Source organism: Triticum aestivum, chromosome 2A (assembly GCF_018294505.1).
Source record: "Triticum aestivum cultivar Chinese Spring chromosome 2A, IWGSC CS RefSeq v2.1, whole genome shotgun sequence".
NCBI lineage: Eukaryota > Viridiplantae > Streptophyta > Magnoliopsida > Poales > Poaceae > Triticum > Triticum aestivum.
This window is the reverse complement of record NC_057797.1, coordinates 485,278,174-485,303,977: the sequence shown is the minus strand read 5'-3', so window position 1 is coordinate 485,303,977 and position 25,804 is coordinate 485,278,174. Positions and strand designations below refer to the sequence as shown.

The window sequence follows — 25,804 nt, the reverse complement described above, 5'->3', positions numbered from 1 at the left end:
TTCGTCGAAATCCGAGCCCACCATCGCATCTCTATAGCTTGTAGGTTCATTGTTGTCTAGCAACATGACTTCCAAGACAGGATTACATACCACTCTGAAGTAGTATGCATCCTTGTCGACCTATGAGGTTTGGTAGTGACTTGATCTGAAGTTTCATGATCACTATCATAAGCTTCCACTTCAATCGGTGTAGGTGCCACAGGAACAACTTCCTGTGCCCTGCTCCACACTAGTTGAAGTGATGGTTCAATAACCTCATCAAGTCTCCACCATCCTCCCACTCAATTCTTTTGAGAGAAACTTTTCCTTGAGAAAGGACTCGTTTCTAGAAACAATCACTTTTGCTTCCGGATCTGAAATAGGAGGTATACCCAACTGTTTTGGGTATTCTATGAAGATGCATTTATCCGCTTTGGGTTCGAGCTTATCGGCCTGAAACCTTTTCACATAAGCATCGCAGCCCCAAACTTTTAAGAAACGACATCTTAGGGTTTTTCTAAACCATAGTTCATACGGTGTCGTCTCAATGGAATTGTGTGGTGCCCTATTTATAGTGAGTGCAATTGTCTCTAATACCTAACCCATAAACGATAGTGGTAATTCGATACGAGACATCATGGTATGCACCATATCCAATAGGGTGCAGGTGCAGTTGTGATGTTCGGACACACCATCACACAATGGTGGTCCAGGTGGTATTAGTCGTGAAACAATTTCCATAATGTCTTAATTGTGTGCCAAACTCGTAACTCGGATATTCATCTGTATGATCATATCACACACATTTTATCCTCTTGTCACGACGATCTTCAACTTCACTCTGAAATTACTTGAACCTTTCAATAATTCAGACTTGTGTTTCATCAAGTAAATATACACAGCATCTACTTGAATCATCTGTGAAGTAAGAACATAATGATATCCACTGCATGCCTCAGCACTCATTGGACTGCACACATCAAAATGTATTACTTCCAACAAGTTGCTTTCTTGTTCCATCTTACTGAAAATGAGGCCTTTTAGTCATCTTGCCCAGGTGGTATGATTTGCATGTCTCAAGTGATTCAAAATCAAGTGAGTCCAAATGATCCATCTACATGGAGTTTCTTCATGCATATCTACCAATAGACATGGTCCGCATGTCTCAATCTTTTCAAAACGAGTGAGACCAAAGATCCATCAACATGGAGCTTCTTCATGCGTTTTATACCAACATGACTCAAATGGCAGTGCCACAAGTATGTGGTACTATCATTACTATCTTATATCTTTTGGCATGAACATGTGTATCACTACGATCGAGATTCAATAAACCATTCATTTTAGGTGCAAGACCATCGAAGGTATTATTCAAATAAATAGAGTAACCATTATTCTCCTTAAATGAATAACCGTGTTGCGATAAACATAATCCAATCATGTCTATGCTCAACGCAAACACCAAATAACAATTATTTTGGTTTAACACCAATCTCGATGGTAGAGGGAGCGTGCGATGTTTGATCACATCAACCTTGGAAACACTTCCAACACATATCGTCATCTCACCTTTAGCTAGTCTCCACAGCCTTTTATTTCGAGTTACTAATGCTTAGCAACCGAACCGGTATTTATTACCCTGGTGCTACTATGAGTACTAGTAAAGTACACAATAATATGACGTATATCCAAAATACTTCTCTCGACCTTGCTAGCCTTCTCATCTACCAAGTATCTAGGGTAGTTCTGCTTCAGCGACCGTTCCCCTCATTATAGAAGCACTTAGTCTCGGGTTTGGTTCAACCTTGGGTTTCTTCACTAGAGCAGCAACTGATTTGCCATCTCATGAAGTATCCCTTATTTCCCTTGCCCTTCTTGAAACTAGTGTTTTAACCATCAACAATTGATGCTCCTACTTGATTTCTACTTTTGCGGTGTCAAACATCGCGAGTTGCTCAAGGACCATCAAGTCTATCCCTGGTATGTTATAGTTCATCACGTAGCTCCAATAGCTTGGTGGCAGTCACTATGGAGAACCATCACTTTCTCATCTGGAAGATTAACTCCCACTCGATTCAAGCAATTGCAGTACTCAGACAATCTGAGCACATGCTCAAAGATTGAGTTTTTCTCCCTTAGTTTGCAGGCTTAAGAAACTTGTCAGAGGTCTCATACCTCTTGACGTGAGCACTAGTCTGAAATTCCAATTTTAGTCTTTGGAACATCTCATATGTTCTGCGACGTTTCAAAAACATCTTTGGTGCCATAATTCGAAACTATTAGCATTACGCACTGAACTATCACGTAGTCATCAAAACGTGTATGTCAGATGTTTCCCAACATCTACAGATGACGCTCGAGATTCAACGCACTGAGCGGTGCATTAAGGACATAGCCCTTCTGTGCAGCAATGAGGACAATCCTCAGTTCACGGACCCAGTCTGCATAATTGCTACTGTCAACTCTCAACTAAATTTTCTCTAGGAACATATCTAAAACAGTAGAACCAAAGCGTGAGCTGCGACATAATTTGCAAAGACCTTTTGACTATGTTCATGATAATTAAGTTCATCTAATCAAATTATTCAATGAACTCCCACTTAGATAGACATCCCTCTAGTCATCTAAGTGATACATGATCCGAGTCAACTAGGCCGTGTCCAATCATCACGTGAGACGGACTAGTCATCATCGGTGAACATCTTCATGTTGATCGTATCCACTATACGACTCATGTTCGACCTTTCGGTCCTCCGTGTTCCGAGGCCATGTCTGTACATGCTAGGCTCTTCAAGTTAAACTAAGTGTATTGCGTGTGTAAATCCGGCTTACTCCCGTTGTATGCGAACGTTAGAACTTATTACACCCGATCATCACGTGGTGCTTCGGAACAACGGACCTTAGCAACGGTGCACAGTTAGGGGGAACACTTTCTTGAAATTATTGCAAGGGATCATCTTATTTGTGCTACCATCGTCCGGAGCAAATAAGATGTAAACATGACAAACATCACATGCAAATCATAAAGTGACATGATATGTCCAATATCATCTTGCACCTTTGATCTCCATCTTTGAGGCGCGGCATGAACACCATCGTCACCAGCATGACACCATGATCTCCATCATCATGTCTTCATGAAGTTGCCTCGCCAACTATTACTTCTACTACTATGGCTAACAGTTAGCAATAAAGTAAAGTAATTACATGGCGTTTTTATTAACACGCAGGTCATAAATAAATTAAGACAACTCCTATGGCTCCTGTCGGTTGTCATACTCATCGACATGCAAATCGTGATTCCTATTACAAGAACATGATCAATCTCATACATCACATATATCATTCATCACATCCTTTTGGCCATATCACATCACATAGCATACCCTGCAAAAACAAGTTAGACGTCCTCTAATTGTTTGTGCATGTTTTACGTGGCTGCTATGGGTTTCTAGCAAGAACGTTTCTTACCTACGCAAAACCACAACGGTGATATGCCAATTGCTATTTACCCTTCATAAGGACCCTTTTCATCGAATCCGATCCAACTAAAGTGGGAGAGACAGACACCCGCTAGCCACCTTATGCAACTAGTGCATGTCAGTCGGTGGAACCTGTCTCATGTAAGAGTACGTGTAAGGACGGTCCGGGCCGCTTCATCCAACAATGCCGCCGAATCAAGATAAGACTAGTAACATCAAGCAAATTGAAAAAATCATCGCCCAAAACTACTTTGTGTTCTACTCGTGCATAGAATCTACGCATAGACCTAGCTCATGATGCCACTGTTGGCGAACATAGCAATAATTCAAAATTTTCCTATGTGTCACCAAGATCAATCTAGGAGATACTAGCAACGAGAGAGAGGGAGTGCATCTACATACCCTTGAAGATCGCTAAGTGGAAGTGTTCAAGAGAACGGGGTTGATGGAGTCGTACTCGTCGTGATCCAAATCACTGATGATCCAAGCGCCGAACGGACGGCACCTCCGCGTTCAACACATGTACGGAACGGAGACGTCTCCCGCACCTTGATCCAGCAAGGAGGAGGGAAAGGTTGAGGAAGAGAGTCCAACAGTAGCACAACGGCGTGGTGGTGATGGAGTGGCAGTTCTCCGGCAGGGCTTCGCCATGCTCACACGGAGGAGGAGAGGTATTGGAGGGGAGGGGCTGCGCCAGGTGCAAGGGTGTGGCCACCCTCCCACACCTACACTATTTATAGGTGGGGAGAGAGGGGGCCGGCCCCCCTAGATCCCATCTAGGGTTGGGGGTGGCGGCCAAGGGGGGGAGGAGTGCCTCCCAAGTCAAGTGGAGGCCCTCCCCCTTAGGGTTTCCCCTCTCCCATGCGCATGGGCATTGGGGGGGCTGGTGCCCCTGGCCCATTAAGGCTAGGGAGCCCCCCTACAGCCCATGCTGCTGTATTGGACGTGGTGGAACATTTTCTGGACCTCCAGACCCCTCTGGAATCCTCCGAAACCTTCCGGAAGCTTCCCGGTACAATACCGGAAAAACCGAACAATAACTTTCATACATAAATCTTTAGCTCTGGACCATTCCGGAACTCCTCGTGACGTCTGGGATCTCATCCGGGACTCCGAACAACATTCGGTAATCACATACAAGTCTTCCTAATAACCCTAGCGCCATCGAACCTTAAGTGTGTAGACCCTACGGGTTCGGGAACCATGCAGACATGACCGAGACATCTCTCTGGTCAATAACCAACAGCGGGATCTGGATACCCATGTTGGCTCCCACATGTTCCACGATGATCTCATCGGATGAACCACGATGTCGAGGACTCAGTCAATCCCATATACAATTCCCTTTGTCTATCAGTACGATACTTGCCTGAGATTCGATCATCGGCATCCCGATACCTCGTTCAATCTCGTTACCGGCAAGTCTCTTTACTCATTCCATAACACATCATCCCGTGATCAACTCCTTGGTCACATTGTGCACATTATGATGATGTCCTACCGAGTGGGCCCAGAGATACCTCTCCGTTACATGGAGTGACAAATCCCAGTCTCGATTCGTGCCAACCCAACAAACACGTTCGGAGATACCCGCAGTGCACCTTTATAGCCACCCAGTTACATTGTGACGTTTGGTACTCCCAAAGCATTCCTACAGTATCCGGGAGTTGCACAATCTCATGGTCTAAGGAAATGATACTTGACATTAGAAAAGCTTTAGCATACGAACTACACGATCTTGTGCTAGGCTTAGGATTGGGTCTTGTCCATCACATCATTTTCCTATGATGTGATCCCGTCATCAACGACATCCAATGTCCATGGTCAGGAAACCGTAACCATCTATCGATCAACGAGCTAGTGAACTAGAGGCTAACTAGGGACATGGTGTTGTCTATGTATCCACACATGTATCTGAGTTTCCTATCAATACAATTCTAGCATGGATAATAAACGATTATCATGAACAAGGAAATATAATAATAACTAATTTATTATTGCCTCTAGGGCATATTTCCAACAAATAGCTCTGTTGATTTCAATTTCAATTGTGTACACAGTTGACTTCTCATATCATGCACATTACTAGCATCGCAACAGAGCCAATAGTGTTGTTGTACATGTAGACTCGTGGTACCCATTTGAAATCTTGTTGTGCCGTGTAGTTTCCCACACTTTGTATTCTTTCAGTGCTGCTTTGTTTTGAACTGATATGATTTGAAACGTGTCTCTATTTTGATTTGGCAAGACAATGCAGTGACCATAGGACATAGATATATGTTTGTTTGATGCTTTCATTGTGTACTACTTGGCAATAGAAGACTTGGTAGTTTAATCCTGTCCACCTCACTGATGAACTGGTTCACCGAAATGCATATACTAATACAAGCTAAACCTATTATGTGTCTGCTTGTTTGTTCTTTTAGAATGCTGACGGAATATTGGGGAAGAGTGCCTTATTAAGCAATTGTAAAGGAAGTAATGCAGATAAGGTTCAGGATAGTGAGAAATCCTTGTTGGTCTCCAACAAAGCTGATAAAACAGCTAAGGAAACCTATCTTGAAGACAGTGAGACAACCCCAAAGTCCTGTCTTGGTTTAGTGTTCGAGTTACTGGCCACTACTGCTTGCACAAGCTATTCAAACTCACTGTCTAAATCAGTTTGGTTTCTTGAGTCTCAACTACAAGATGCAAGACATCGATCAGCTATGCTGTGACAAGAAGTGGATGGACCACGGAAGTCCCTGGAGCATTCAAATGTATACTTTCTGGTGCAACAACGAGCGTTGGAGGATTTTAGTGCCAAACAGGACAAAGCTAATAAGATTGCTAAGCTTATTGCGAACATGGTAGATACCTAGGATAATGTTTCTTGAGCTCTTCTGAAGTTGCTTCAGTTATGGAGTTGTTTCGCTGCCGCATTTATTTGCAGTGGTGACCAGTTGTCACAGCCCTAGAATTTGGTTGCAGTTAGTTACATAAGCATTCATGTCATCATGTTTAATTTCAAATGAATTTGAAATGGGGGATGTTCAACCCTAGAATGAAATGGAATTCAAATAGGTTCAACCTATAAATATTTTCAATGATCCCAAAATTCCCTTAAAAATGTTCATAATTTAGGGAAAAGGTGAAAACCTTATCCTGTGATGATGCATATTTTTCATTGGCATTTTATGTCTTTGAAATAACTGACTACTTATTTGAATTGGAGTTGTAAAATTCTATAAGTAATATTATAGCTCCAATAATTTTGGGAAATATGGTGGGGCTCTGTAATAATCCATTTTGCGTCCTCAAAGTTTTTCCAGAATTTATAAGAAATGATTTGGTGTTAAACTAAATCAAAACAGAGGCAAACAATTAGAAAACAAAAGCATATTAGAAAACAGAAAACGGAGAGAGAGAAGTGTTTAGCTGTAGCCCACCTGGCACAGCCACCTAGCATAGCACAGGAGGCCCAGCCCACAAGGGCATCCTTGTATTCTAACCCTGCCAGAAGGCAGAGGCGAACCAGAGCAAGGCGCCGGCCATGCCAGATCCTGCTTCACCCTGGCGAGCTCCCCTTCATCCCAACAGTGTCTGGAGAATGCACTGGCCCCTCTCGCTTTCCCCTCCTCTCTCTAGACCTCCCTCGAGCTCATCCCCTCCTCTGCTCCCTCCCTTCTCTCTGTTCGAGAGCGCCCGAGAACGCCGATGAGCACCGCCGCGCCCACTGCCTCCCCCTCGCTTCTCCGATCGTGTCCAGAGCTCCACGACGACACAAGGCTACTTGACGACGAAGCAGGTGATCCCGGAGGCACCGTAGCGATGCCATCGCCGTCTTCTCCACCATTGGTCACCGGACCTCCCCGTTGTCAATTCGCTGGCTCCCGGACTCCCCCGAGCGTGGTGACCAACTACTCTGCATCTCTGTGAGCTCATGAATCTTTCCCCGCTAGCACCGCTATCGATTTCGTCCTCTAACCCGCCTAGCCGTCGTGGCCGTGAGCTTGTTGCCGCCGGCCATGGCGCCGCCGTGGCCATAGATGCCTTAGCTCGCGCCTGAGCACGCCCTCGGGATTACGATGTTCCCAGGAGCCGAAAGCACCCATCGGTTCATACGTAGCTGCACCAAAGCATCGTCTTCGTCGGTGCCTAAGCTCCGGCCGCCGCCTCTCTCGCTGCAGTTGCCGCTACCGGCCACCCCAGCCGCAACTGCAGCCAACGCTGGACGCGCCGCGTCGCGGCCGTTCCAACGATACCTGCCGCACGTCCTCCCGATGCCGGAGTTGGCCGGACGGCGAACGCTGCCGTGCTCCGGTTATCGCCGACACTAACCCGCTGACGTGGGACCATCATTAGGGCCTAATTACTAGTTAGTTAACCCACTGACCGTTGGGCCCCAACCGTGTTAACTGATAATTAGGTTTTAACTAAATCATGTGAGCCACTGTGTGACTGACATGTAGCACCCAGCCATCAGGTTTGACCTGCGATGACGTTGTTGACTAGCTGACGTCAGCATGACGCACTGATGACGCAGTAATCATTTTCCTGGATTATTTCTAATTCTGAATGATTTGGAAATTCCAGAAAATGTTTACAACTTCTAAAAATCATAGAAAATAATCTATAACTCAGATTGAAAAGATTTATATATGAAAAATTATCAGAAAAATCCAATCTATCCATTTGTACTAGTTTCATGCATGTCCAAGCAACTTATACCTACTGTATAAGTGAAATCACTTAAATGGCATATGAATAATCACATATGGTGTTTGAATTTGAATCTTGGATTCAAACCAACTTCATTTAAATTGTTGCTAGTTGCATTAGCTCAGACCACAACATATTGCCATGTCATGATCATGCATCATATTGCTGCATTGCATTGATTGTGTTCCTTCTTTGTTGCCGGTCTTTGTCCCCTCTCAGTAGACGTGGTTCCGACGATGAGATCGATGAAACCGATGAAGACCTATACTATCTTCAGAAGTGCCAGGCAAGCAAAACCCCCTTGTTCATCCCGATACAATCCCACTCTCTAGCTTCTGCTCTCTTTTACTGCATTAAGATAACAACGCTTCAACTGTTACAGGCTGCGGTAGTTGAACCCCTTTCCTCTGCATGACCTGTCTTTGCCACAGTAAATAAATGAAACCCACTAGCATGAGTAGGAGTTGTTTGAGCCCGGATGTGCCTACTCATTCATGCTTGTTGTCATGCCTGCTACTCTTAGAGTTGAGTCAGGTCTGATTCATCGGGGATGAATTGGAATGTGGTGAACAGGTCTTTCTGTTGAGAGCTAAGTGTGTGAACACGATATGTTAAAGGTAGTGGTGAGAGGCCATGTAGGAGTACACTCCTCAAGAACTGAGTTCTTTGTTTGTGATCCATGAACAGTTACTACCACACATTGGGTTCCGGTAACTCGACCCATCTCGGCTTATTAATCGCCTCGATCTCTGTCCAGGAGTTGCAACTAGTTTCTGGTGTTTGTAGGATATGTGTTGGGGGTCGTGCATAGCGCTGGCCCTAGGGGTGGGCTATGATGTGGTAGAGACACGAGGCACGGTGTACAGAGACACCCATTTGGTGCCTCGGGAACCCTGCTATCATCGTTTGGGGTTGTGAGCGAAACCCCGACCGGATCTCCTTGCGGATGGAACCCAAATAGGCGATAAACCTGGACTAGAGACTTGTGTGTATAGTCAGGTCGTGGATAACTCCCTCGCCAGGCTTCCGCTTGAAGGTTGCCGAGATACAAGATGTGTACATGGTAGTAAGTGGCGAGAGCGTGTGTGAAGAAGTACACCCCTGCAGGGTTATAAATGATCTATTCGAATAGTCACCTCCGCGGTAAAGGACCTCTGGGTTGCCTATACAGTTCATAGACAAGTGAAAGTGGATATTCTAAAATGCGCAAGATAATCGTGAGTGCTATGGATGGCGTCCTCGTAGGGAGACGGGAGCGGATCAATAGTGGTGTATTGATATGGTGAATATGTGGACTTATGTGCGCCACCCCAAAAGAGTTACTTGCAGACGTAGTTCAGGATAGCCACCGAGTCAAAGCGGGCTTGCTGCAGTTAAACTCCATCACCCCCTTTGTTGATACTGATGCATATGTAGCTAGTTCTAATGTATGTCTTGCTGATTACATATGTACTCACGTTTGCTGAATTTATGTTTTTGCAGAGAGACTTCAGTCTCAGTGGTAGTTCCGTGTGGACTTCGGCGTTTAGCTTGTTACCTCATCTATGATCTTGTACCTTTGGGAGGATCTTGTAGATAGTCAGTTTTCTCAACCCTTTTCATTTGTAGTTGTCTGTACTCAGACATGTTATTCTTCCATTGTTTGTATGCTTTGAATGTTGGGTCGTGAGACCCATGTTGTAATATCTGGCTCCTCGGAGCCTAATGAATAAATACTTTGAGTCATAGAGTTATGTTGTGATGCCATGTTGTATTTGCACATATCGAGCATATTGTGTGTATGTTATTGAAATGCTTGGTATGTGTGGGATCCGACAACCTAGTTGTTTATACTTGGTAGCCTCTCTTATGGGGAAATGTCTCCTAGTGCTTCCACTAAGCCATGGTATCTTGCTACTGCTCCAGAACACATAGGCTGGCCGGCATGTGTCCTTCTTTGTTCCTGTGTCTGTCCCTTGGGGGAGATGTCACGCGGTGACTACCGGAGTCCTGTTAGCCCAGCTGCTACAGCCCAGATTCACTCGCTGATGACCGACACACTCGTTGTTGGGTCATGTATGCATGTCCCTGTAAGTTAGTGCCACTTTGGATTCACGACTAGTCATGTCGGCCTGGGTTCTTTGTCATATCGATGCTAGCGACACTATCATATACGTGAGCCAAAAGGCGCAAACGGTCCCAGGCCAGGTAAGGTGGCACCCGTGGGAATACCATGCGTGAGGCCGCAAAGTGATATGATGTGTTACATGCTAGATCGGTGTGACTTAGGATCGGGGTCCTGATAGCTTTGGTATTAGAGCCTGACTGCCTGTAGGATTACCAAGCCAAACTGGTCAAAGTTGAGTCTAGAAATTCTTTAGTTATATAAGGGAATTGATCGTGGAAGGGAACGTAAGGCTCTTTTTACTCCTTATACCTTATGCCCTTCTGATCCGAGTCATCCTATCTTTCCTACGGGGTTAAGAAACTAGGCATTCTTATCTATCTATCAGGATGACGAGTTACTATGATAGAGACTTATAGGATTGATGGTTTCAAGCCTCGGTTTAGTTCCTACTACTTCCGTGTGTTCATAACTGGCCTCAGAACCTTGATATTGTGATGTTAAGTGGTTATGCCACCATTTTGCAGGATGTCTCAAATCTTTTTAAGCATTTACAACCATTATGTTGTCCAAGTCATCCCAGGTTTCTAAATAGTTTGATGCAATTGCAAATCTTTCTTCCTGTTCCCGATGTCCTTTGGGCCAGATTAACCACACTAACCAGTGTGTTGAGGTAGTCTGTTGCCTGTACATATATGTTGAAGCTATTATTATGACCCTAGGTGTCTTAGAGGATCACCTAGTAATCTAACCATGTTTTGTGTTCCCAGTGTGATGATTCTGGCCGTCATTCTTGAAAGCATCCCATGATGCCATTTAGTTAGAAGGCCTTCTATTTTTGGGTTCTTCAGCCCAAGATTCACTCTACTTACCTCGAGTTGGTAGTGTTTGCTCATTACTTTAGGATATTAGTAACCTTTGTGATAGTCTTTGAGGTTCATGGTATATCATTCTTCCAATACCATGGAGCAATATGGCAGAAGTTCTTTTGAACCAAAAGATCACAACCAGAGTGCTCTTGATGAGTACTCCATTCATATTGTGACTCTGCCAGTCCTCCTCTTCTGCATGGGTTATCTGAAAAATATGTTGAACTTGCTCGACATACTAAACTATGCATCCACAACCCAGAAAGATATATGTTCCTTGAGTTGTCCCTCTTTAATTGTTATTCTGACCCTAGTATATCAGTTGATAGTCAGGAGTAGTTGTACATTCATGCTCATCGATACCTCATATTCATGTGGTCTGTCAAGCCATTCTATTCTGGAATGGCTAGGAGAAACAAACTCCAGTACCTTGTCCACTTCGAGGATTGGGTCAAAGTAGTTGTATTCCGTGGATCAAAATGCCAATCCAGCCTTTGCTCCGTTCTAGCTTGGAGTGTTACCATCTTTATGTCAAGAATGTCATGAGAATTGCACCACCTCTTATGAATTCTTGACTCAGTGATACTTCTCGCCATCATTATTCATTCCTTGGTCTCCTGTTGTTGTAACCAGAATGCCGACAAGTGAACTGTGATGTGTGAAATTAATACTCCTAGCAACCTCATTGCTTGGTAGTTAATGGACAATACTCTCACTCTTAGCGTGTTGGATATTGAACCATCATTCTAAGATTGATCGTGCTACCTAGTCCATTTTCCCTGGTGCACTCCTCGATCAATGAGATAGGATTGTGTCACTCCATCACTCTCTTGGTCACATCATCTTGCCCTGAAAAGCAAGATTATTCTCGAGCTTAGTAACATATCGCTGGTTCGTGATTGTTTGAATATCTTCTCGGAAGTATTATGAGGTTGTCAGCTGACCGCTATGTTGAGTTCATCATCAAGTTGGTTTCTTGTAACCACCCCTTCTCCAGGAATCTGTGTTGGATACCCCTGAGCTAGTTGGTTAAGCCAAACAACAACTTGGAGAGTTGGAGGATAAAGGCTTGTCTAGCTTAGTTCATTTCAAGGGATATAATTGTGTGTGTTGAAGAAAGATGATATGTTCATCGATTGGTCCCTGTGATAGTTGTTGGACCTATTGTCTTATCAAAACTTCGATTTGAGTGTGGGCTATCCTCAAATCAAATCAGAACCAACAATGTTCTTAATGTTGTCTTACTCATGGTTTTTCCTCGAGCATTCTCCGTTATATCTTTTGTTTTGACCAATGCCATCGCCTTGTTCACATAGTTGTGGAATTCCATCTTCATGGGAATCTTGATGACTTGTTGTTGAGCCCATCAGCAACATCTTTATCTCCTCCATGATTCGTGTTGAACATCCAGCTAGTGTTGGAAACTTCTAAAAGCATTATCTTCATGCCCCGTTCATGAATCATATGTTGGATGAAAGAAGTGACTTTCTCTGATTCACGTGCATTTGGTGCAAGTTGTCGCCGTGAGTTCGAGAAAGATTGTTTTGGTTTCCTATGGTACCATCCCAAGTTATTTATGCATGTGCGAATGTATTCTATGGTTTGGTAGATTAATTACCTCCACTCCATATGAATTCCCTAGCACACAAAACCACCGATTGATTTGCTCAGGGAGAAGAAGTTCCTTCTTAAGAATCATGACTTATGTTAGGACTTCATTATCCTCGATGATGGTTCCCAACCTAAACTCAGTAGTGTTTTATCATAAGACTACTACATGGTCATGCTTGTCTGGTACAGCGTGTTCACATGTGTGTAGCAGAACCACTCATGTTTTGGAGCTTGCTACCGTAGTTCCTCTCCCGAGAATCTCGCAACGTCATCTCGCCGATTTGTGTTGCAACCTTTCCTTCTCAGACGTTGTCTGAATTATCCTGTTACCAACCAGATTTGAATCTCAAGCAGAGATGATGGTTGGAACTTCTTCCAAGAACTATGATATAGGTTCCAGTGAAGTGGACGCACCTAGCTGGAAGCACTATTATTGTAGTATCTTAATTAAGCTGTTTGGTCACTTCCCATGAGGATTTCGCATGACTTATTCGAGAAGTTGTTCCTTATGGATCCTTTGTCTTCCCATAGTCCGACCTATACTTGATGGTGACGTTAATGCTTTAAGTATGACTGTGGTATGTAGAACATCAAGGAGAACATTAGAAGCGAAGTGCTAAAAGTCTCTCGATCGATCATCCAGATTTTGTTTCCTTGGCATCGCTAAGGTGAAATCTGAGAAAGTGTTGTCTTCCTTTGCATCTGCATTCTCCATCATTGTTCACCATGGTAGTATGATGTGTTCCCAGGATCCTTGGCATGGATGTTGGTAAGATCTTGATGAGTATGGAAATGCTATAGTTCTTGAAAGCACACTCAGTTACAAGGTTATATCATCGGTATCAATTGGAAGCTCCTATTTGCCGAGTTGTTCTATAACTCTAGTTTCTTTTCCAAACTAAGTATGCCATTCCTTTGAACTCCTTCAAATGATCATTTATGAACTGCCTTAGCCTGGTATGAAGAGTTTCAATGACCCTTGTATCAAAAGTAATTCTTTTTGCCACTTAAGGGAATAGTTATGTCACACCTTCCGTAAGGTGCTCCATTGTGGTATTAAGGGCAATATATCTCCTCGCTACTCTGAAGCTAGTGCACCATGTTTTCAAGCGTGGAATTTTTGCCTACCAAATTAAATGTTCGTCATCAGATCCTTACCATCATCTCTGGTGTGTGTTTTCTGTATCAACTCAAGAGGTGTTCTAATGTCTCATCTCGTGAGTTCGTCGTGAGTTGCTCGATCTTTGAGAAGATCAATTCTTGTAGGGTTTCCCATTCTTTTGGTCGTCGTGTTGGATGAAGATCTCAAAAGCAAAGACGTCAAGATCAATTTGAATCAATGAATCAACATCTTCGAGAAGGGAAATTGGATCATGAAGATCGTGTTAGCTCGGTGCCCCCTCTGTCTTCTTACCACACGTCTTGAATCTCGGGACGAGATTCTTGTTTAGTGGGGGTGAGTTGTCACAGCCCTAGAATTTGGTTGCAGTTAGTTGCATAAGCATTCATGTCATCATATATAATTTCAGATGAATTTGAAATGGGGGATGTTCAAACCTAGCATCAAATGGAACTCAAATAGGTTCAACCCAAATATATTTTCAATGATCCCAAAATGGCCTTAAAAATGTTCATAATTTAGGGGAAAAGGTGAAAACCTTATCCTGTGATGATGCATATTTTTCATTGGCATTTTAGGTCTTTGAATTAACTGACTACTTATTTGAATTGGAGTTATAAAATTCTATAAGTAATATTATAGCTCCAATAATTTTGGAAAATATGGTGGGCTCTGTAATAATCCATTTTGCATCCTCAAAGTTTTTCCAGAATTTATAAGAAATGATTTGGTTTTAAACTAAATCGAAACAGAGGCAAACAGTTAGAAAACGAAAGCAAATTAGAAAACAGAAATGAGAGAGAGAGAAAGAGAGAGAAGTTTTTAGCTGTAGCCCACCTCGCACAGCCACCTGGCACAACACATGAGCCCCAACCCATAAGGGCATCCTTGTCTTCTACCCCTGCCAGAAGGCAGAGGCGAACCAGAGAACGACGCCGACCGTGCAGCTCCTGCTTCACGCTAGCGAGCTCCCCTTCATCCCAACAGCGCCTGGAGAACGCGCTGACCCCTCTTGCTTTCCCCTCCTCTCTCTGGATCTCCCTCGAGCTCATCCCCTCCTCTACTCCCTCCCTTCTCTCTATTCTTGAGCGCCCGAGAACGCCGATGAGCACCGCCACGTCCACCGCCTCCCCGTCACTTCTCCGACCGTGTCCAGAGCTCCACGACGACACAAGGCTACTCTACGAAGAAGCAGGCGACCCCGGAGGCACCGCAGCGATGCCATCGCCGTCTTCTCCACCACCGGTCACCGGACCTCCCCGTCGTTGATTCGCTGGCTCCCGGACGCCCCCGAGCGTGCTGACCAACTACTCCACCTCCCTGTGAGCTCACGAATCTTCCCTCGCTAGCGCCGCTATCAATTTTGTCCTCTAACCCGCCTAGCCATCGTGGCCGTGAGCCTGTTGCCGCCGGCCATGGTGCCGTCGTGGCCATAGATACCTTAGCTCACGCCTGAGCACGCCCTCGGGATTGCGATGTTCCCAGGAGCCGAAAGCACCCATCGGTTCGTCCGTAGCTGCACCATAGCATCGTCTTCATCGGTGCCTGAGCTCCGTCTGTCGCCTCGCTTGACGCAGTTGCCGCTACCGGCCACCCTAGCCGCAACCACAGCCACCGCTGGACGCGCCGCGTCGCGGCCATTCCAACGAGACCAGCCACACGTCCTCCCGATGTCGGAGTTGGCCGGACGGCGAACGCCGCCATGCTCCGGTTTTCACTGGCACTAACCCGCTGATGCTGCACCATCATTAGGGCCTAATTACTAGTTAGTTAACCCCCTGACCAACTAACTGCTGAGCCCCAGCCGTGTTAACTAATAGTTAGGTTTTAACTAAATCCTGTTAGCCACTGTGTGACTAACATGTAGGCCCCAGCCGCCAGGTTTGACCTGGGCTAACATTGTTGACTAGCTGATATCAGCATGACACACTGATGACGCAGGAATCATTTTCCTGGGTTATTTCTAATTCTAAATGATCTGGAAATTCCAAAAAATGTTTAGAACTTCTAAAAATCATAGAAAATAATCTATAACTCAGATTGAAAAGATCTATATATGAAAAATTATCAAAAAAATCCAATCTATCCATTGGTACTGGTTTCATGCATGTCCAAGAAACTTATACCTACTATATAAGTAAAATAAATTAAATGGCATATGAATAATCACATATGGAGTTTTAATTTGAATCTTGGAGTCAAACCAACTTCATTTAAATAGTTGCTAGTTGCATTAGCTCAAACCACAGCATATTGCAATGTCATGATCATGCATCATATTGCTACATTGCATTGATTGTGTTCCCTCTCTGTTGCTGGTATGTGTCCCCTCTCAGTAGACGTGGTTCCGGTGATGAGATCGATGACACCGATGAAGAACTATACTATCTTCAAAAGTGCCAGGCAAGCAAAACCCCCTTGTTCATTCCGATACAATCCCACTCTCTCGCTTCTACTCTCTTTTACTGCATTAAGACAAGAACGCTTCAACTGTTACAGGCTGCGGTAGTTGAACCCCTTTCCTCTGCATGACCTGCCTTTGCCATAGTAAATAGATGAAACCCACTAGCATGAGTAGGAGTTGTTTGAGCCCTGATGTGCCTAATCATTCATGCTTGTTGTCATGCCTACTACTGCTTAGAGTTGAGTCAGGTCTGATTCATCGGGGATGAATTGGAATGTGGTGAAAATGTCTTACTGTTGAGAGCTAAGTGTGTGCACACAATTTGGTAAAGGTGCGGTGAGAAGCCATGTAGGAGTACATGGTGGGTTGTCTCATTGAAACCGTCCACAAGAACTGAGTTCTGTGTTTGTGATCCATGAATAGTTACTACCACACATTGGGTTCCGGTAACTCGACCCCTCTTGGCTTATTAATCGCCTCGATCTCTGTCTAGGAGTTGCAACTAGTTTTTGGTGTTTGTAGGATATGTGTTGGGGGCCGTGTGTAGCGCTGATGCTAGGGGTATGCTATGATGCGGTAGAGACACGAGGCACGGTGTACCGAGATGTCAGTTTGGTGCCTCGGGAACCCTACTCTCATCATTTGGGGCCGTGAGCAAAACCCTGGCCGGATCTCCTTGCGGATGGAACCCAAATAGGCGATAAACCTGGACTAGAGACTTGTGTGGCTAGTCAGGTCATGGACGACTCCCACGCCAGGCTTCCGCTTGAAGGTTGCTGAGATACACGACGTGTACATGGTGGTAAGTGGCAAGAGCGTGTGTGAAGAGGTACGCCCCTGCAGGGTTATAAATGATCTATTCGAATAGCCGCATCCGTGGTTAAGGACCTCTGGGTTGCCTATACAGTTCATAGACAAGTGAAAGAGGATACTCTAAAATGCGCAAGATAAGCGTGAGTGCTATGGATGGCGTCCTCGTAGGGAGACGAGAGCGGATCCATACTGGTGTATTGATATGGTGAATTGTGTACTCGTGTGAGCCACCCCAAAAGAGTTACTTGCAGACATAGTTCAGGATAGCCACTGAGTCAAAGCTGGCTTGCTGCAGTTAAACTCCACCACCCCTTTGTTGATATTGATGCATATGTAGCAAGTTCTGATGTAAGTCTTGGTGGGTACATTTGTACTCACGTTTGCTTAATTTATGTTTTTTGCAGAGAGACTTCAGTCTCACTTGTAGTTCTGCGTGGACTTCAACGTTTAGCTTGTTACCTCATCTAAGATCTTGTACCCTTGGGAGGATCTTGTAGATAGTCAGGCTTCTCAGCCCTTTTCATTTGTAATTGTTTGTACTCAGACATGTTATGCTTCTGTTGTTTGTATGCTCTGAATGTTGGGTCGTGAGACCCAGGTTTGTAATATCTGGATCCTCGAAGCCTAATGAATAAATACTTTGAGTCATGGAGTTATGTTGTGATGCCATGTTGTATTTGCACATATCGAGCATGTTGTGTGTATGTTATTGAAATGCTTGGTATGTGTGGGATCCAACAACCTAGTTGTTTATACTTGGTAGCCTCTCTTATTGGGAAATGTCTCCTAGTGCTTCCACTGAGCCATGGTAGCTTGCTACTGCTCCGGAACACTTAGGCTGGCCGGTGTGTGTCCTTTGTTCATGTGTCTGTCCCTTGGGGGAAATGTCACGCGGTGTCTACCGGAGTCCTATTAGCCCAGCTGCTACAGCCCAGATTCACTCGCTGATGACCGACATGTTTGTTGCTGGGTCATGTATGCATGTCCCTGTAAGTTAGTACCACTTTGGATTCATGACTAGTCATGTCGGCCTGGGTTCTTTGTCATATCGATGCTAGCGACACTATCATATACGTGAGCCAAAAGGTGCAAACGGATCCGGGCCAGGTAAGGTGGCACCCATGGGAATACCATGCGTGAGGCCGCAAAGTGATATGATGTGTTACATGCTAGATCGGTGTGACTTAGGATCGGGGTCCTGGCAGCAATTTAGACGGCCAGTGTATGTAATATGCGGCTTTGTTCCCTATATTTGCACTGGCGGCAAACTTTGATGCCCAGTGGATGTAATATGTATAATAGCCGTAATAGCCTTGCGTTAGTTCCTTGCTTATTTATTTCCATATTGTCTAGTTTAGTTGTTTGCTTGTAGTCATTGTAGTTCTTTTTGCGCGTTTTTCTAGTGGCCACAATAAACTAGGCCACAATAACCATCGCAACACACGGACTGTTGTGACCATGGTCCTACTACCTGCGTAGTGACCATGGCCCTTCACGGGCTATATGATCCATGGGCCTTCCACGGGCCGTAGGATCCATGGGCCTTCTACGGGCCGTAGGATCCATGGGCCTTCTACGGGCCGTAGGATCCATGGGCCTTCTACGGGCCGTCTCATCTATGGGCCTTCTACAGGCCGTATAATTTTTTTCGCCAAACATGGGCCGTACTATTCATGGACCAATGACAGACCGCAAAATAGGCCGTAAACGGGCTAGAGTGAAAATCGTCTGTTTATGGCCCGACTATAATGGGCCGGCAATAGGCCGTAATTGATGACGCTATGAAAACAGCCCAACGTGTTAATGGGCCACAAGCAGGCCGACTGTAACCATGGGCTGAATTTGGCCCACAAGCTGAATAGGCCAGTAATGGGCCGTAAGTAATCGAATTTTGGAAATGACCCCAAGAATAAATGTGCACGTAGAAGGCCGAAAGTTAACACGAGATGGAAATGACCGACTGACTAATGGGCCGTTAATGGGCATAAAGCAATACACCGTTCATTACGGGCCAGTTTCACCACGGGCCGTTAATGGGCCAAGATTTACAAACGGCCTCATATGGGCAGAAAGACGTCATGGGCCAAACATGGGCCGGAAATTACAACAGGCCAGAATCATACTGGATGGCCCAGATGAAGCTACTGGGCCTAATCCGAGTAAGACGTAATGGGTCGTGACCTAGCGGACTGTATATGGGCTATATGGTAACAGGCTGTTAACAGGCTTTCCGTGGGCCGGCCCACTACCTCTTTGACCAAGTCAAACAGGTTGGCCTTTTTCACCGGAATGTGCCTCTATTGGGCCGTGCCATGTGTCGACCTATCATAGGCGCCTCCCGTCCAGTGAGTGGATGACATCTGTCCCAATGGTGAGCCAACACATGTTTCCTCCCGCCAATGAGAATTTTAAACATGGAAAATCCCCATTGGTCTAGGCTATTAATGGATTATCGGATCCAAAACTGGATCCGATAGCTTAACGGCGACCCGTTATGGTGGATGCCATGTGTCAGTCACCCTTAACGAAAGCACTTCCATGACACGCCATTTATCGTCATGGAAGTGTACACTTCTATGATGATAATTTTGGTAATGACATGGAACACTTCTACGATAGCACATGTATGACTATCTTGATTCTGTCATAAAATCGTCATAGATGTACATGCATGACGGGAAACGTGACCTACTGTGACAAACATGTATCATCACAGAAGTGTATTTTTTTGTAGTGTTAGGGGGTGGTTCGGGAAGTGTCCAATTATTATCAGTCCTCAATATATGATTCAATAGCTCTTCAGCTTGTTCAATAGTTTGTTCCCTGAAAACTCAACCAGCACAATTATCTAGGTAATCCCTAGAAGCATCGGTTAGTCCATTATAAAAGATATCAAGAATTTCATTTTTCTTAAGAGGGTGATCAGGCAAAGAATTAAGTAATTGGAGAAGTCTCCCCCAATCTTGAGGGAGATTCTCTTCTTCAATTTGCACAAAGTTAAATATTTCCTGTAAGGCAGCTTGTTTCTTATGAGCAGGAAGATATTTTTCAGAGAAGTAATCACTTATGCGGCACCCTGCTATACAAACGGTTTAACCCCCTTTCCGTGATGGGGTTTTAAACCGTCGCCTGGCCTGTGTGTGTGATAGGGGGGTCCTTTCCGAACAACCCAGAAACCATCAGGAACAGGTCCTCCAGTCACACACGCGGGGCAAATGAGCTCATGTGCGATTGGGCGACGCAACGGAGACAATTATACATGCCCAATCATTTTCTGTTCATATGTACATCCCACACAGTGAATCCCAGAAAGATGTGTCCATTCATATGTATATCACACACAATTTTTTATGTGGAAACATTTGTGCAAGGTGGCCTAATGCAAATAGTTCTATGACAGAAGTCATGTGTGATTCTTCTTTGATCTGACGCGCTACTTTCTAGAAACCGTGTGGGTTGTTTGAGTTCATCGCCCACGGTGTTGTCTAAGAAACTGTTTGCAATAGAAAACCCCAATAAGCATGCAAATTGGTCTATTATTGATAATCAGTTAGTAATCAAATTGACATTCCTTATAAAACACACCATATATTTCATATCTGTATTATGACAACCAGGATTACATAATTGAATTACATCAAATAGCTTCAGCACTTAGTTACACCATATAGGCATATAGCTAGCTACGCCATTACACAACAGCACCAAGTTTCACATGTAACATCGAAAACCTTTGGAAAGTAGTATCATACATGGTAAATAGAGAGATGAATCTCATTAGGGAAACTGCAGAAGCGAAAGGCAAACATTGAGCCTTCAGTGATGTTGAATGTCCTTGCAACTTTAGGCCAGTGGCTACGGACAATTGCCCGCCCAACCTTCTCCCTCTTGAGTAAGACTTAAATATTGTACCATGGGTGTTGAATGAATACCTTCCTCACCTCTTGACCATGCGAGAGGTAATCATCAGTGAACTGCTTTCGAAAGGACTGAAAACAAAGATATGCATAAATAGTTCTAAATTTGAAATGGCACAAGGGAAAAAACAAGGTAAACGAGTTAGTACCATCCTATAGTTGACTGATGTCTTCTTCATTGTGCAAACAAAGATCTTGCTGTTATTCGTCGCAAGTTTCTTTATCCTAACAATTTTATGAGTTTCTTGACTTGACTGGTATTCATGGACATCTCATTTCCCCATATGCAAAATGGGTCAAACAGTGGGCCTAAACCTCTGACAGCAGGACCTACATGTGCAAGACCAAATTGTTAAAAACCTAAATATTAGAATGATTCCTTCAACTGCACAATAATGTGCTATTAGCCAAAGGACCATGCATTTGCAAACCTCGATGGTAAACCTCATTGCGTCCCAGTGTTTCCCTACAACACATATAAGGCGGATCTTGATCAGGTTATTCGAGAGTTGGCATACTATGAATAGAGTATGTTATTGAAAAATAGACAAATTCCAGATCCAATAGATTAAGTCGACCTAGACCAACCTCATGCCAATGGCAATGAGGCAAATCATAGAGCAACCAAGCCGCTACACACCAACGCCTAAGACCTCTACAACACCACCAAGACCCAAGGATAACACAGACCTTGCTAAAAAACTTGGAAATAGATAAAATGTATATGTTTCTCGTGTATTTAGTACAACCAAACTCAATTTATTTCTCACATGCGTAACTATACAGAACTGTACCCACAACAATTGAACATCATATTGCCAAATTGAACCAAACAGTTAACTAGACAGCAGAACAAATGAACCAAACAGTTAACTGAGCACCACATGGCAGAATAGAACATATACTAGAAGATAAGACAATTAACCAAACCAAGCATTCTTGATAACTACTAGGAAATGTAGCAATTTTTGGACCAAACTGTTAAATAAACATTACATTTTAGAACATTAGATTGCATACTAACATCACAGAGGACAATTCACATGAAGGCACCGGCGGTGGCCTTGAGAAAATACCACGAACTATAGTATAAAGTAGCCAACCGTGTGGCAGCATTGACGGTGGCCTCGAAGGCTCCTCCAAGATCTGGCGGTCGGTAGGCATGGCAGCCATCGCGAACTCATCCGTGCATGCGGCCGTGATTTGCTTCTCCACTGCCAGATGCTCCTGAGCTCCTCGCTATACTGCGTGTAAAATGGTTGTGGGCGGCACTTATTTGGAGGACGAGGCAGTGATTTGGGTAGAAGGTGTCGCACCGTCGGTCAGGGCATGTGGGATGGAGAAGAAGGAGGATGATGGGGATGGGGTGTGGATTACCTAACTATATCGATGAGGCCACGCTGCAAGAAGAAGGGTCCCCGGCGAGGAGGCAGCGCTGCAAGTAAGCAGTGAAGGTTTGAACTTGGAAAGGAAGGACGAATAGTGGAAATGTGGATTTTGGTTGGGGGGAGGGGCGGGGATCTAGATATTTCCTCGGTTCCTGAAATTTTTCACTCGATGCCATGAGAAACTGGCATGGTGTGTGGTTGAAGCGCGAGTTCTGGACTGTAGACGACGAAGCTTCCGGCATATGCCATACTAGAGGGTGCGTCAAGATATTTTATATCGCATCGCACACAGTTCTTGCTAGTAAACTGTTTGTGGTGTACCTGATTTTTTCATTATGATTTGAAAGACAGAATGGTATTACGAAGGGAATGATGGTGTTTGAATTTCTAGAACATTTATTTGTAGTGAACATGCAACTATACGAGTGTCATGTTAAAATTTGGAATTCTTTAGGGTTCATTTGGCCTTTTTATACATTAATTAAGTTTCTAGGCATTTAATGTGCGTAATTCAAATTTGAACTACAAGTACATGCTTCAGTGCACGCACATGAGTTTAAAATACATATATGTGTCCTTGGGTGAATGTTTAGGTCCCATGCAAGAAATGGGAATGAATTTCAAACACCTTGGCATCGTGGCTCGGCCGAAAACATTGAAATACTTGGTTTTTAAATTACTGTAAATCTAAAAATCACCTAAAAATCACCAAACTTGGCATGGTTGATGGAAATATTCCCTAGAGGCAATAATAAAATGGTTATTATTATATTTCCAAAATCATGATAAAGGTTTGTTATTCATGCTAGAATTTTATTGATCAGAAACTTAAATACATGTGTGAATACATAAACAACTACCGTGTCCCTAGTAAGCCTCTACTAGACTAGCTCGTTGATCAAAGATGGTTAAAGTTTCCTAACCATAGACATGTGTTGTCATTTGATAACGGGATCACATCATTAGGAGAATGATGTGATGGACAAGACTCATCTGTTAGCTTAGCATAATGATCATTCAGTTTATTGCTATTGCTTTCTTCATGTCAAATACTTATTCCTTCGACTATGAGATTATGCAACTCCTGGATACCATAGGAATACCTTGTGTGCTATTAAACATCACAACGTAATTGGGTAATCATAAAGATTCTCTACAGGTATCTCCCAAAGGTGTTTGTTGAGTTAGCATAGTTCGAGATTAGGATTTGTCACTCTAAGTATCCGAGAGGTATCTCTAGGCCCTCTCGGTAATACACATGATAAGCTTGCAGGAAAATGACTAAGGAGTTAGTCACAAGGTGATGTATTACGGAACGAGTAAAGAGACTTGCCGGTAACGAGATTGAACTGGGTATGAAGATATCGACGATCGAATCTCGGGCAAGTAACATACCGATGTGGACAAAGGGAATTACGTATGTTGTCATAACAGTTCGACCGATAAAGATCTTCGTAGAATATGTAGGAGCCAATATGGGCATCTAGGTTCCTCTATTGGTTATTGACCGAAGAGGTGTCTCGGTCATGTCTACATAGTTCTCGAACCCGTTGGGTCCACACGCTTAATGTTCGTTGATGATATAGTGTTATATGAGTTATATGTTTTGGTGATCGAATGTTGTTTGGAGTACCGGATGAGATCACACACATGATGAGGAGTCTTGAAATGGTTGAGAGGTAAAGATTGATATATAGGACGATGGTATTTGGACACCGGAAGTGTTCTGGGATGTACCGGGAAGGAATCGGGTCACCGGAAGGGGTTCCGGGCACCCCCCCCCCTCGACAAGTTATGGGCCTTATGGGCCAAAGGAGGGGACAGACCAGCCCACAAGGGGGCTGGTGCGCCCCCTCCCTTGTTCAGCCAGCCGTAGGGAAGGAAAAGGGGGAGGGCTAGCCCCTCCTTCCTTTCCCTCTCATGGGAGAAAAGGAAAGGGGGGGCGCCACCCTCCCCTGCCTTTCCTCGCACTCCAAATAAGGAAAGGGAGCACGGCTTGGGAGGGACCCCAAGTAGGATTCCTCCTACTTGGGTGCCTTATTTGGCTGCTCCTCCCTTCCTCCCACCTATATATATATATATACTGGGTTATTTTGTTTCGCGTAATAGAATATTATTCTGTTACCCTACTTGAACTGATGCATTCGAGGGGTTGTATTGATTCTGTCATTTTCGTTGAACTGATCGTCTTTTATTAAAATTGCAAATAAGAGCCACTCCCGCTCTCCCCCCGTCCGTTCAGCCGGCCACTCCAGCCGTCGACCAAGCTTCATGTGGCCGATCCCTCCCGGCAACCCAGGCCCTACCTCCAGCGACCGCGACTTTCTCGGCTACATCTTCCTCAATGGCTCCGCCTCCTGGCTCCCCAACCTGCGGGCGCCCTACCAGTTCCGCCTCTTTCGTTGTACTGCCAAAGAGTACTCCTACCACTAGGTCGACCACGACGGTAACCCGCTCCTCCATGGCCGCCACCGCGTCCTCCACTCTGGCGAGGTCTCTTTCGCGGGCTCGGCCACGCGGCCCGAGCAGGTGCACCTCACGTTCGCCGATAGGGCCGACGAGATGCGGGTGATGTTCATGTGCACATACGCCGGAAAGAGGGCCGTGAGGTATGGGCTTGAGAAGGAGGAGGAGAAGGGATGGACGGAGGTGGGCACAGAGGTGAGGACATATGAGCAGAAGCACATGTGCGACGCACCGGCGAATGACAGCGTAGGGTGGAGGGATCCGGGCTTCGTCTTTGATGGCCTCATGAATGGGTTGGATCCCGGAAGGAGGTACTTTTACAAGGTAAACCAAAGATTGGATTCCCCACAAGAAAATAATCAGAGATTGAACCTGCAAAAAAACACCTTAATTTATCAATCTTGACAGCAATTTAGTGTTCCAGCGGTAGCAGATTGTTCTTCCAGTACCTTGCCCAGCAGAGGAGTCGGCCGTTATCCTGAGCGGCGCGCTGTTCTCGATGTTGTCAGGTGACTTTCTGGAGTTGGACGACGAGCAGTGGTTTGGCGGCATGGTTGCCGGGTTGTACTATGAGAGCTTGGCGCAGGGGATGCTCATCGAGCCGCCGGACTCTGGAGCGTGGCAAGAGGATAGGGAGCACAGCGGCATGGCGGAGACGCAGATGCTGTGTGGAGTTAATCGTTCACCTAAGTAGAGCACAGTTATACTATACATAGTACTAGTTGTATTGCGTTCTTCCCAAATTGGGAAGAAACAGAGGAGGCAGTTTGTTCCTTAATTGTGTGTATAGAAAGTTTCCGATTTCTATTTTTTGAGAGAAAGGGCTAGATTGCTTATTTACATCCATCAATTATTGTTGTCCACGAATCCAAACCCATTTACTGCCAGAGTGCTTATTTGCTTATCCACGAAATTTCACAAAGAATTGTCAAATGCGAAACTTTCAAAGA

At 44.6% G+C, this 25,804-nt stretch overlaps 1 pseudogene; it reads left to right on the top strand.

Annotated features, from left to right (window-relative positions):
- LOC123191719 (uncharacterized) overlaps positions 1 to 25,548 on the top strand; it is a 92,054-nt pseudogene extending 66,506 nt beyond the window's left edge.
- The last annotated feature ends 256 nt before the right edge of the window (positions 25,549 to 25,804 follow it).